The sequence below is a fragment of the Coturnix japonica genome, chromosome 1, assembly GCF_054131305.1.
Source record: "Coturnix japonica strain WE chromosome 1, WE-NBRP24, whole genome shotgun sequence".
Taxonomy (NCBI): Eukaryota; Metazoa; Chordata; class Aves; order Galliformes; family Phasianidae; genus Coturnix; species Coturnix japonica.
The window spans coordinates 119193417-119206650 of record NC_140663.1 but is presented as its reverse complement, the minus strand read 5'-3'; the positions used below and the strand labels follow the sequence as shown (position 1 = coordinate 119206650).

Genomic DNA, 13234 nt, shown 5'->3' with positions numbered 1-13234 from the left:
GGCGCGGGCAAAGGGAGGGAAGGGGAAGAGGCGGAGCCTGCCGCCCGGCGGTGTCAGCAGTACAATAGGGCTCTTGTGCGGCCGGAGGAGGGGTGGGGGCGGGCGCGGGCCTGGCCGCGGCGCGCCGAGCAGCCGGCACGCAGGGCGGGAGCCGCCGCCGGCCACGGGCCCGGGCGGGGGCGATGCGCGCCGGCGCGGGACGGCAGCAGCAGGAGCAGCAGCAGCGGGAGCGGCAGCGACACCGGCGGCAGCCGCCGCGGAGGGAGCGTCGGCGCCAGCCCTGACGGCCACGGCCGCCCACGCCGGCGAGCTGAGAGGCGGCGGCGCTCCGGGCCGGGCCGGGCCGTGCCTCGCCGGCGGCGGGAGGTGAGCGCGGTCGGGCGGCCCGCGGGGAGGCGGGGCGGGGGTTGGGCCGCCGGGGCCGCCGCGCCGGGGCCTGTGCGCGGGGGGAGGCGCCGGCGGGGCCTGCGGCGGGCGGGAGGAGACGCTTGGCGCCAAGGCCGGAGAGGAGGAGGAGAAGGAGGAGAAAGGAGCGGGCGGCGCGTCCCGCCGCGGTGCGGGCCCGGTACGTGGGGCGGCGCGGTACCCGGCCCGGCCGCCCGCCATCCCGCCATCCCCACGAGGGTTCGGCCGCATCCGGAGGGAAAAGTTGCGGCGGCGGCTCGGGCCGGGCGTGGCGGGGCGCGGGGACCCGGGCTCGGCGCCCTTTTGTTCGGGGCGGGAGGCGGGCGGTTGGGCGTCCTGCCGGTGCCGAGTGGCTCCTGTCGGCACGGCGAGGAACTTGCTAGAAGTCAGTTTGACAATAAAGCACTGGCGCGACGCCTCCGCCGGGCGGCCCGAGAGCCGCGCTCCAAGGTGAGCGGCGGGCACACGGAGCGGGCGGGGCTACTGCCTCACAGCGGGCATGGCACGGCATATGAGCTCCGCAGGTAACGCGGGGCGGGGGGTGCTGGGTGTGGGCTGTCCTGAAAGGCATCCCTATGGCACACATTGGTGTTACCCCTTTTTTTCATTCTTTTTCAACTACTTTTACTAATTGTTATTATTTGTAAGAGTTGAGGTGTCATTGACAAATGGCTGCGTGCTTTAATTAAGATATCGCTACATTAGCGCTGTACGTGAAAGCTGTGGTTTTGCATATAGAAGAAGATGCAGGAGGTAACATCCGATCTGGATTAGAAGCACTCTGATTAAAGTACACCGGTGACCTGAAAGCTCTAGTGCCTCTGTTGACATAAAAGAGCCTTTCCACTAAAACTAATGGGTGAAGGGAGCAGCCTCTTACGTCCCATTGGTGTTTGTCGCAGGCCGCTCTGCAGAGCATCACCAATACATGCACCTGCTGGGTGTGTGTGTCCCAGCCCTGGTTGGAGGCACTGGGGAGTGGGCTTGGGGAGGGAGGCTGCAGTGAGGCTGTTTGGGGCTGACTTTGCTGCTGCCACAGAGCTCTTCTGTTGTCCCACCAGGGAACATTCATTTACCACAAGGAAAAAACACAACTTTTTGGTCTCTGGCTAAGAAAGCACCTTTCCCATTCAAACCAAGCTGCTGCTTTGAGGATGCGAAGTGTTGGCTGTTGTGTTTTTTTTTCTTTAACTGAACTTCTGACCTCATTCCAAACTAGATGTGACACGCTCTGCTCTTAATGCCAAAGAGGAGCAGAACAAAGCTCCTTTCCAAGAAGGCTGCCTTTGTATGTGGCAAAAGGCATCACCATAATTGCAGCTTCTTTTACCTGTCCTTCATTTGATGTTTCCTTCCCTGCTTTCCTTGTACAGGACTGGCTGTGCTCTCTTTCCCCCAGCAGCCAAATTCCCCCTGGGTTGGGTCAGGCAGCCCAGCAGTCTTTGGCTTCACGTGTTTCATGTACGTGTAGCAGGTATAGATTTTGTCTGTCCACCTGACCTTTGGTGTGAACATGAGTGTGCAAGGCTGTAGTGAGAGCTGCTGCGTAGGTAAGGCTTTACTTTACTCACCATACACCAAAACAGAGCTAATCAGAGCTTGCTGCTCCATTGTGCAGGTTTAAGCTTTCCCAGCTCCTCCAGACCACTGCACACCCTTGGCCGTAGCTCCCCCAGACCTGTGGAATGTGTGGAGGGGGAAGCAGCTCCTGTTCCACTTTGTGGCATCTCTCTTTGTTTTGTGAAGATTTGAAGCGCTTGTCACACTCAAGGCTTCGTGTAATTGGAGACGTAAATGCAATTTTGAGATGCTTTACTTAAAATAGAAACTAATGAGTTAATAATAGCTCTTAGCAGGGGTATTTGTGTCACGAAAGCCAACAGATGCTGGTTGTGTCTTGAGAGGCTGCCGGGTGCATTAAACGTTGTGCTGGGGCTGGGTGCGGGTCAGGGCAGAGTGGGGGAGTATTGAGGTCTGCAGGGCCTGGCGTGGTGTGGGATGCAGCCTCCTGCTCACCAGGGTGAATGTTCCTGGTATCCAGCCTAAAACTTCTTTACAAAAAGGGCTGTTAAGCACTGAAATAGGCTTCCCAGGGAGGTGGTTGAGTCACCGTCCCTGGATGTGTTTAAAAACCCTTTACATGTGGTGCTCAGGGACATGATTTAGCGGAGGGTTGTTAGTTAGGGTAGCATGGTTAGGCTGCAGTTGGACTTGATGATCGTTAAGGTCTTTTCCAACCTGTGCTGTTCTATGGTTCTATGATTATGGATGGGGCACTGGGACCTTCACTCCTTGAACCACATTTAACACTCCAGAGCATTTGTGTTCCTTACGCTTGTTGCTGCCTTACACTGTAGAGTGAAATGATTTGCTTATTGAACTGCAAGCTGAACGTAACGTATCATGTTGTTAATGCCTCGGTGTGTTTTAATTAGAGCTGGAGGGAGATGTTAAAAAACAGGTTTATACACATGCCTGACTGGTTGCTGAAACAAATAGGCCTGTCACACCATCTGGAGGGAGTCGTGTGTTATTTAGCTGTTCGACTGTCCAGGCCTCTTTCACTTGTTTTGTTTTCTTTCTTTCCCTTTTCTTCCTGTTTTTCCCCTTTCTGTAAATGCCACCCAAGGATGCTGTGTGGAGCCGCTGCACCTGCTGGAAGCTGCTGCTATGCTGAGGCTGCCATTGCTGTCCCACCTGCAGCATGCTCAGATCAGTGGCAGGGGCAGTGTGCTGCCCACCAACCCCCCAGTGTGTGACCATGCCATGGGTGGGAGTTGTGGTCGCAGTTAGTTGGCATTATCACAGAGTCACAGAATGACCCAGGTTGGAAGGGACCTCAAGGATCATGTAGTTCCAACCCCCCTGCCTGGCAGGGCCACCAAACATACACATTATGTCACAGAGCGTGCACTGTGTGGTGCACAAGACTGGCGGGCAGCTGCCATTTTGTGGTATGGGGCCTGGGGCTGGCACCATGAGGCCTGCGTGGGGCCCAGCCTGCGAGCCACGCTGCTTCTGCCTGCGCTTCAACATGTCGTGCTGCGTGAGCAAAGTGCTTCTCCTAGGTGAAGTGCACAATCACAGAATCACAGAACTGTAGGGGTTGGAAGGGACCTCTAGAGATCATGGAGTCCAACCCCCCTGCCAAAGCAGGCTCCCTACACCACGTCACACAGGTAGGCGTCCAGGTGGGTCTTGAATATCTCCAGAGAAGGAGACTCCACCACCTCCCTGGGCAGCCTGTTCCAGTGCTCCGTCACCCTCACTGTAAAGAAGTTCTCGCACACATTCATACAGATCTTCCTATGCTGTACTTTCATCCCATTACCCCTAGTCCTGTCCCCACACACTACTGAAAAGGGACCAGCCTCACCACTATGGCCCCCACACCTCAGGTATTTATAAACCTGGATCAAATCCCTTCTCAGCCTTCTTTTCTCAAGGCTAAACAGACCATGTTCCTTAAGTCTCCCCCCATAGGGGAGATGCTGCAGGCCTTTCACCATCTTAGTGGCCCTCCGCTGGACTCTTTCCAAGAGATCCCTGTCTTTTTTGTACTGGGGAGCCCAGAACTGGATGTGTCTGCTAGGAGTCTGAAAGAAAAGCTTTGTGTTTGTTTGGCTTTTCGTTAACGTGAAGACGTTGCTGTTAGATTGACACAGCTGTTGGGTTGACAGAGGGATGTGGGTGTTCGCGAGCACTTGAAAATTGTAACTATACACAGAGCTTTCCTTCCTGCTGCTTTGAGCAGCAGTAGATCGATATTTAAATCTTCTCTTGTATCGTGTACAGCGTAATAAATGGGCAGTGTTTTCTTTCTACCTCAGTACAGAAAGCCCTGGGTTTGGGGCTGCTGTGTACAAAATGTATAGGAGTGTGTGTTCTGACAAGGGAGGAAAGAAATGTCCCTAGTGGGATTACTTGTGGTTTTTAATTCTCTTCATTGTTCTGCTTTTAACTGCTTGCATTTCTTTAATACCCTTTGTGCGCTGATTTACAGGCTTTGGTGTCGGAGCAGCTGTAGTGGAGTCATCGCTGAAGTAGTGCCACATTCCAAGCAGGTTTGGGCTGTAGTGGAGAAAGGCTCATGCAGCTAAAACGTGCTGTGTGTGTATGGAAGTGCAGGAGCAAGCGGTCAGTGCGGTGGCAGTGGGGTGAGATGGACCTCTGCAGAAGGGCATGGGGTATCCCTCGCTTCTGTTAGCAAGGCAGAGTTTGCTTTCATGCAGAGGAAAGAGAGCAGCAGAATTGTGCTCCTGTGCCTCCCTTGATGCAAATGGGCTCTTTTTTTGCTGCAGCTAATGGACTGAAGTGAAGTAGTGATAACAGGTGATGATTCGCAGTGAAAGGTAAACCTTGTTAAGCATTGTTTGATAGGAAGGAGAAGAAATGCTTGTTTGTAGCGCGGAAAATAGGTTTCTGTGTTTTCCAAGGCCGCCGACTGGTGATGTGACAGGGGAAGGATGGCTGGTCATCAGCACCGCTGCGCTGCGATAGCCCTAACCTTGTTTGGGGGAGTTCCAGCAACTCTCCCGCATCGGCTTAATTCAAGAGCGGTTGTGTTCCTTTGAAAGAATCAAATTGACTGTCATTTAAGCAACTGAAAGGCAGATACTTAAACCCGATAATGAAGTTGCAGTCTTCCCTATGTTAACAACATAATCAATTCCAGCGTAGCATGAAATGAGCAATCTTAAGAAGTAAGTGAAGCATTTTGCCAGGCGAATTTGGACTTGCAGTTCTGTAACAGAATGTGCTGAGAGCGAGGGAGGAACTGAAGGGCTGATGTTAATACAAGGTGCTTATTTATGAGCAACAGTGTTGTAATGGCCATTGGCATAGATAGGAAGGAAAATTCGCTCCTGCTTAATGGTATTGATTCTTCGATGGGAATTATTTTTGCACGATGGTTTGTCCCTGTTGCAGAAATGAATTTTCTCTCCTTTATTATATAGAGCACACATAGTTTACTTGCAGCGGGAGCTGAAAAAGATGTAGGTGGTGGCCAGCAAGTTGCATCCATGTGCGCTGTTGCAGTTTTGATGGAGACCTGGCTTGTGCTGATCAGACAGCTGTACAGAGGTGAAGTAACTGAAATAGCTGTTGTCAAACCTGAAGCCTCTGGCCTGAGCTCAACAAAAGACGAATATGTTGAAAACTAGTTTATGTACCAGTACTTGGTGTATTCGCTGTCTTCTTTTGCTTAAAACTGACTATGTATGATTATTTGCAAGATACAATGGCTCCTGACAGTCGCCTCGATATCAGTCAAGAGTCTGTGACTCCCATTACAGGGATTAATTTGACTTAAGTGCCGTCTTGGATCCTTTGTCCTGTGTCTTCTCTTTGCTTGTTGTAGGTTTTCAGAAGCCTCTCTGTGCAAGCAGGAGTGTGCGTGTGAGCTCAGGCTGACATCTAATAGCTCTTACAGGTGCTCCTTCATTCTGTTTTTAAGATTATTGATGCAAATTTGTTCTGTGTCCCCACTTCTGTGTGCTGAACTTCAGTATTTCAGATAGTCCGCTTGAGGGATGAATGGGTTAAGTGTTGAAAAAAGCTCTAAAGTAAATTAAAAAAGAGGGGGAGGAGGCCTCAAATGCACAGGGCAGCTCAGATGTGATTTATAGTTCCTGCTTATCTCTTCTAGCCATGTCTTTGATGCCTTTGTACTCCCCTGTTGGCTGCCCCCTCTTGTCTTTTCCTTGACTTCTCCAACTTCTTTCTTGTTGTAGAACACAGGCGTTTCTCGTGAGTGTCTCACAGCGTTCTCGGGACCCTATAAATCAGCTAGGTCACATTACATTGTCTCCTGTACCAAATTCCAGACACAACGGACTTCCAGATTATTTGTAGTCAGCCTGAAAATATTTTTGGCAAACCTCTGGGGATTTTTTAGGTGTTTTTTTTATGGAAAGATCTGCATAGATTTGATAGGTCTGGTAGAAGATGGTGTTTCCCATGATCAGTTTTTATGTGAGGTAATATTCTGTGTAGCTGGTGTGTTTATGAGAGCTCACATGTGCTTATATAAAGTATCGCCCACTGAGAAATTGAGTCCTGAGCATTTGCAGAAAATAAATACTAAGTTAAATCCAGAAAAGTAACCAGCTTTTCTGACAATTTGAGGCACTGCTGTAATGCTTTGTAATGATCAAACTGGCCGTGCATGTTTGATTTTGAAGGAATAGTGTTAGTGGCAGCCCTTGCATGGGAAGCTGAGCCTGCTTTGCTCCCTGACCTGGCACCTCTGGATCTTTTAGAGGTTTTATGCCACATTAGGGTGCTCCGTAGCACCTCTTCATAGTCTTATGGGCATCTGGAGATGTAGTCGGCCAGACTATACTTGTGTGATGGTAATTCTCAGAGGAGAAGAGCTCGGTACCTGCATTTACTTTCTCTGTGGAGCTGTGCAGGACTTGACAGGATTATAGCAGTAAAAGCTGATTTTTGTGCTTCAGGTAAATAGGAGCGACAACTCAGTGCACAGTCCTCCTATTGGGAGTTGCTTTCTCTTTCTGCCTCCAGGTCAGTGGTGCAGGGCCTTCTTGATTAGTGGGTTCCTGTGGCCCAGAAGCACTGAGTGCTGTGGATCTAGCAAAGCCTCTCACTGAACAGCACCAAAAGCCTCACTTCCTCACAGGTGACAGCTTCACAAAACAGGAATCTTGCTTAAAATAAAGAAAGAAAATCATTATAAAGATCCCTGTTTTAGACCATTTTTTTCCCTTTTGTCATCCAGCTCTCACGGCAGCAGGTGGTCTGAAGGAATAGTCTGTGTTACACTTGATCTTGAACCCCCCAGTGTACCTGGAGATGTTGAACAGCAACAAATGCAATATTCTCGGAGGAGTTCTGCTAACAAATTCATCAGATAAATGTCTTGCTGATTGCTGCCTTCGTTTTGGCGCTGACATTAATTCCTGCTGCCTCCACCGAGGCCACATTTTTCTCTGCTTTTTTTATTTTTTCTCTCAGAACTTGTCATTTGTTTTGTCTGACTGAGCGGGAACGGCTTTGGAACAAGATTTGTGAGTTGACGCAGGTTTCTCTCTCATAGCAATTAAAAAATAAACAACCCCCTGAACTCTTTTCTGATGATTTAAGATCATCTTCGGGGAGGGATTCATTTTTGGTTGCTGCTGTGGAATTTGGAGCCACGAAGGATGAAGTTGATTAAGGCTCATTTGGCGTGCTTTCTGCTCTGCTGCTCCAGTAATTGTGCTGTGATTGTGCTCCAGCCCTTGTCTGCACGATCCCAGCCCGAGGTGTGGGCACTTGATTTAGTTTCATTGCAGGGGGAGGTGGTGATCTAAGTGCTGGTGTGATGGCTAGAGAGAAGGAACGGGGAGCTTTCCTGTGAGGCCTCACAGGTTACTGATGTCACAAGTTCAATGAGGGGTATTGGTCTGGAGCCAGGGATCAACCTTGAAAGCTCTGAAGTCTACAATTTGGTCTTAATGCAATCTGGAGTTTAGATCCTTGGAAAGAGTCCAGCGGAGGGCCACTAAGATGGTGAAGGGCCTGGAGCATCTCCCCTATGAGGAGAGACTTAGGGAACTGGGTCTGTTTAGCCTTGAGAAAAGAAGGCTGAGAGGGGACTTGATCCAGGTTTATAAATACCTGAGGTGTGGGAGCCATAGTGGTGAGGCTGGTCTCTTTTCAGTAGTGCATGGAGACAGGACTAGGGGTAATGGGATGAAAGTACAGCATAGGAAGTTCCGCACGAATGTGAGCAAGAACTTCTTTACGGTGAGGGTGACGGAGCACTGGAACAGGCTGCCCAGGGAGGTGGTGGAGTCTCCTTCTCTGGAGATATTCAAGACCCGCCTGGACGCCTACCTGTGTGACGTGGTGTAGGGAGCCTGCTTTGGCAGGGGGGTTGGACTCGATGAAGGTAGACCTCTAGAGGTCCCTTCCAACCACTACAATTCTGTGATTCTGTGATCCACCCCTTGGTCGCTTGTATTGCCTGTGTTTGGAGGATCCAAGAAGCAGCAGTGATAGTGCTCTCAGCATTTGTGGCTCTTATGTTTGTTGCCGGGTCATGAGACTTTCTGTGGAGTATAAGCACGCTGTGGCTCTGCCATCAAAACAAGACATCTGTTACCACGTTTTAAAAGCTCTCATACTTGGTGAACCGTTTCATTTTCTTATTTTAAGATCTCCACTAAAGTTGTCCTTAAGTGTGCACTAATAATTTCCATTAAATAATGGAAACTAGCTATGGGAAAGGATGCTTTTAGGTCATCTAGATGATTGCTCCTGCAATGCTTGCTGCTGTGTGATGACTGTTCTTGTGTGCAGCTGCATGCTGCAGCATCCCCCAGAGTATGCAGAGCCCTTTGTGTGGTGGAGGGAGGAGAGGTAGGGTTGCAATAAGCCACTTGAGATTACTTTGCTTTCACCAGGAGATTCTGGTGTGCATGTGTGCTTTGGAGGACTTGATGCGCAGGGATCCACAGCAACATGTGTATGCCATCCTTAGTGCCAGCAGGCCAAGCATGCCTCTCCTTTTTGTGCTTGGGTGCCGTTTGTTGCTGCCTCACCCTTGGGCCATTTTGAGAAATGCAGAGCTGGGGATGTTCTTTTGGCAGCGTAGGCACCAGCACTCTTGTCCAACGTCCAGTCTTTGTTTCAGTGTCAAGAGCTGCAGCCTCCGTTCTTCCCCTTGGGGATGCAGACCAATAGCTCTTACTGTCGGAAAGTTTCCTTAATGCTAAGCTGAAATTATTCTTTTGCATTGGATTTTATCCCATAACCTCTGATCTCTCACAGACTCATTCCTTTGTTCCAGGATATCGAGAGTGTAAATGACTGTATGTGCACATTAAGGTGGGTGTATTAGTTGAATCCTTTGTATAGCCTGTGTAGCCTTTTCCTGTGGGGCAGCTGCTTCGGGTCCAGAATCTCTTGATTTTTGTCTGTGTATATGCTGATTACATTGTGAAACAAATCATTTCAAGCAATAAGTAAGATGTGAGCATTTCACAGAATGTCTGGCTCTGTACATGGGCCAAGTAACTACACTCCATTGGGTCACCATCCAAATACCCAGGGGCCAAGGACTTCAGAGCAATTCATAAAAATAGGGGTTGATGGTACTGGTTAGTCGTCTTATGAAACCTGTCATTCTAGACATCCTGTTGTATTGTTCATCTGAAATGGGGTAAGCCGCTATGGGAAATGATTTTCCCAATGAGTTCTAATTGGTTGCTGAGAATTCCAGAGTTGCTGGTTACTATTAACGGGCTGTGTGAAGGTATCACGGAATCACAGAATGACCCGGGTTGGAAGGGACCTCCAGGATCATGTAGTTCCAACCCCCCTGCCTGGCAGGGCCACCAAACATACACATTTACTAGATCAGGTTGCCCAGGGCCCCGTCCAACCTGGTCTTGAACACCTCCAAGGACGGGGCATCCACAACCTCCCTGGGCAGCCTGTTCCAGGGCCTAACCACTCTCCTAGTGAAGAACTTCCCCCTAACATCCAACCTAAATCTTCCCTCCTTCAACTTAAAACTATTTTCCCATGTCCTGCTATTATCAGCCCTTTCAAAGAGTTTACTCCCCTCCTGGATCTAAGTTCCCTTCAGGTATTGAAAGGCTGCAGTGAGGTACAGCAAAGCGTTCCCGTGAGGGTGAGAGGAAGTGAAGGTGACGGAGGGTAGCAGGTTTTATTAGATGGCTTTTTGCATCTCTGACCTTCCCTAAGGTGAAATGGTCTATTTTATGGTGTCTACAATGAGTTTGTGGATTTATCCCAGGATCTTCGTGGTCAGTTTGGAACAGGGATAAAAATTGAGAAGCTGCTGAATATTGAGTGTAGACAGCGCTGTTTGATGCTCAGAAAGGAGAAGCAACACTTCATAGCTTAAAACAGTCAAAAATTCAGTCCGGTTTATGATGAATGCTTTTCCAAAAGCTTGGTGACTTGGTCTACTCTGAGTCCCCTTAGAATGACTGCTGCCTGGAAGCATCTCCTCACTTACACCTAACCGGTATCCATTGTATGTCTGGATACTTGTTAACGATTCTTCCCTCGTAGTTAGGAGGTAAAAAGTGCCATTACCTTCCTGCTTCATGTTATTATTTATCTGTAACCTTGAAATCTGCTGGCTTTATTGCCTGTGCTGCCTTGGTAGCATTGAAAGCTCGATCTGCCTTTTGTAAGGCATCTGTGTAACGTTACTGGTAGTCCACGGGGAGCTGACTTACACGTGTTAGATATCTGAAACAGCCTGTGAAAAAATTGGAAATGATTTTCTAATACCTTTCCCAGCTAAGCAGTTGTTACATCCATGGGATTATTTATCGTGGATGAGACGAGAAGCATCACAAAGACCAACTTTCTAATATGCGCTTCTGCAAGTTGTGAGGTGGGAATTGCATGTTATGTGATACAAGTTATCAGCCGAGGCGCTATCAGAAGCAGCTGGGGAGACGTGGATTAGATGAAGTGCTCACAGGAATGTCTGCAGTTGCTTGGAAAACTGAGAGGATAGTTACTAATTAATTTTAAACAAGACACGTGGAGTCAGTGAAGTTTAACCTTGGTCTCTCTGAGGTTCAGTATTAACTAATAACTGATTAATGGTGTGGACCAAGGAATAAGGACTATGCTCATTAAATATCCAGCTAAAGATGTGTGGAGCTCCATGTCTGCTTGGAAGATGCCTTGTGCTTACAGCTATCCCAGCAAACTGGAGAAGCAGTCTGAAGGAAGGAGCTGGATGGAGTGAAGTAGAGGCTGAGGGGAGGGATGGCTGGTGAAGGTTGGCAGCAGAGCCACGTTGTTGCAAGAAGCAAACACGCTGGGGTTTGTACATGGGGTTACTGCCTGGGAGCTGCATAATGGGAAAGAACAATTTTCTGTGTACAGCTGAAATACTTTGCCTGAATTTAGGCGTCACAACCTCCTATTGTTTTTTGTGGACCAGCCCTCCAGCCCTAGGCAGGGTAGTAGAGAGCAACTGGCAGGATCAGAAATGTAAGAAACGTGGCCTGTGAGCTGAAGTGAATGAAGTAGTTGTGCTTGGCCTGGGGAAGGCAGCGGCGTAAAAATAAGATGATGAGAGTAGTGTCCGTGATGCTGACGGCATCAAGAAAGGAAGAGCTCTCTGTGTGTCTGTTGCAGTCTGTTAGGACTGACTTAAACCTCCCCCCCAAAAGCAGAAAAAAACCCATCAACTCAAAGCAAGGAAACATGCAGGCTATATCTTCCTTGCTATTTTGTATATACTGTGAAATAAATAACACTGGTACTGCAGGTTGTAGCTGTACAGCGGAATGGTTAAAGAACAAGAGGAAGAATTTTAGTTGAACCTTTTGGTATCGTGGACTTCATCTTGGCCTTTAACTGAGCAAACAAACGTGTTTTTAATGAATGATTCCGAAATATATTAGTTTTGTGGTTCAGCTGGGAGGCAAAGGCTGTGGTTTTGTTCGCACTTAAAAGTTGTAAGCTCCGCTGCGTTTTAATGATTCCATTTGAGCTGCCGTGACCAGGGCTTTGCTTTTGTTTCTATGGAAAGTTTATATTAAGGTCATTCAGCGGGGGACATTTAGGAAGGAAACTCAGTAATGAAACATTTTGTAAGGGAAAAAAAAACTTGCTTAGTCAGGTTTGTAAAATCAACCTGGACGCTCTGTTCAGCTTCATCTCCCCCAGCCTCACCGCTGTGTGTGCAGTCCCCTCAGCTGGAGGGTGAGCCAGCACAGCCATGGGGCTTTGCTGTGGAGCCCTGGCACGTTCTGAGTTGGCTCCCATGGTCCCCCTGTTTGCTCAGCACCATCTGTGTGCTGCAGGCTGGATTGCCCTCCTGAAGCCAGTGGCTGGGCTCCTGGTTCTCATCCAGCCATGCCAGTCGCTCAGCAATGGCCTGCGGCCTGCCTGAGGTGCAGACAGAATCACAGAATGACCTGGGTTGGAAGGGACCTCAAGGATCATGTAGTTCCAACCCCCCTGCCTGGCAGGGCCACCAAACATACACATTTACTAGATCAGGTTGCCCAGGGCCTCGTCCAACCTGGTCTTGATCACCTCCATGGACGGGGCATCCACAACCTCCCTGGGCAGCCTGTTCCAGGACCATCCAGGCACTCTACCTCGGCTGCTGCTTCATCTGCCGGTCATGGGTACATAGCCAGGGACTGGCAGGGAGATGGGGAAAGGACACTGAAATGGTTTAAAAGAAACCCAGCAACACGCAAACACAAAGCCCCAAAACCTTAAATCAAAGAAAATGGTAGTTAAAACTTTAAAATACAGTCAGGTCATAGTAGAGGAGCTGTAATGTATTGTGTGGGCCTTCCTTTTTACATTTTCTTTCCGCCCCCCCTCCCCAGCTTATAAGGAGCTGCTCTCCTTTGATGGCACAGATGCAGTTGAGCAACTCCTGCTCTCAGTAAGGGGCCGCCTGCTGCTCCTCTGGCTGCTGGGCTCAGGGACTCGGCCCTCTGCTGTGAGAGGGTGGCGAAGCAGTAACGTGGTGCTGACACATGGGCTGAGAGCTGGCTTATTTCACTGAGAGAGTGCCATTCCCCCACCCTTGTTCTTTTTCTTCTGGCAGTATGTGTGCCTAGATATCGGATCTTCGCCTTTTACTTCGTTTCTGCTCTCTAATGTTGCGTTTCCCAGCTCTTAGCGGCTGACACCCCCAGGAGCGTTGTCACAAATCTACTGGGTGTAACAACTGTAATGCTTTTGTCATGTCCCTTACAATAGGACTCAAATGTACATGTGCATAACCCCTCAAGAGGGGATTGCGGGTAGAAAAATGCCTCCTCTTCCCATGCTTTGTATTGCTCAAAGCGAGTTAGTCAAT

The 13234-nt window shown here is 49.3% G+C and overlaps 1 protein-coding gene across 4 annotated transcripts in view; it reads left to right on the top strand.

The window, feature by feature from the left end:
* The first annotated feature begins 225 nt into the window (after positions 1 to 225).
* Positions 226 to 13234, top strand: part of JADE3 (jade family PHD finger 3) — a 54090-nt gene continuing 41081 nt past the window's right edge. Inside the window, exon 1 of one of the 4 annotated variants that reach the window (XM_015851218.3) lies at positions 226 to 366. The gene's annotated coding sequence lies outside the window, so the exon portion shown is untranslated. Of the gene's footprint in view, positions 367 to 462; positions 566 to 13234 lie in introns of those variants that run through there. The other 3 variants (XM_015851206.3, XM_015851226.2, XM_015851211.3) reach the window with 3 other exon arrangements.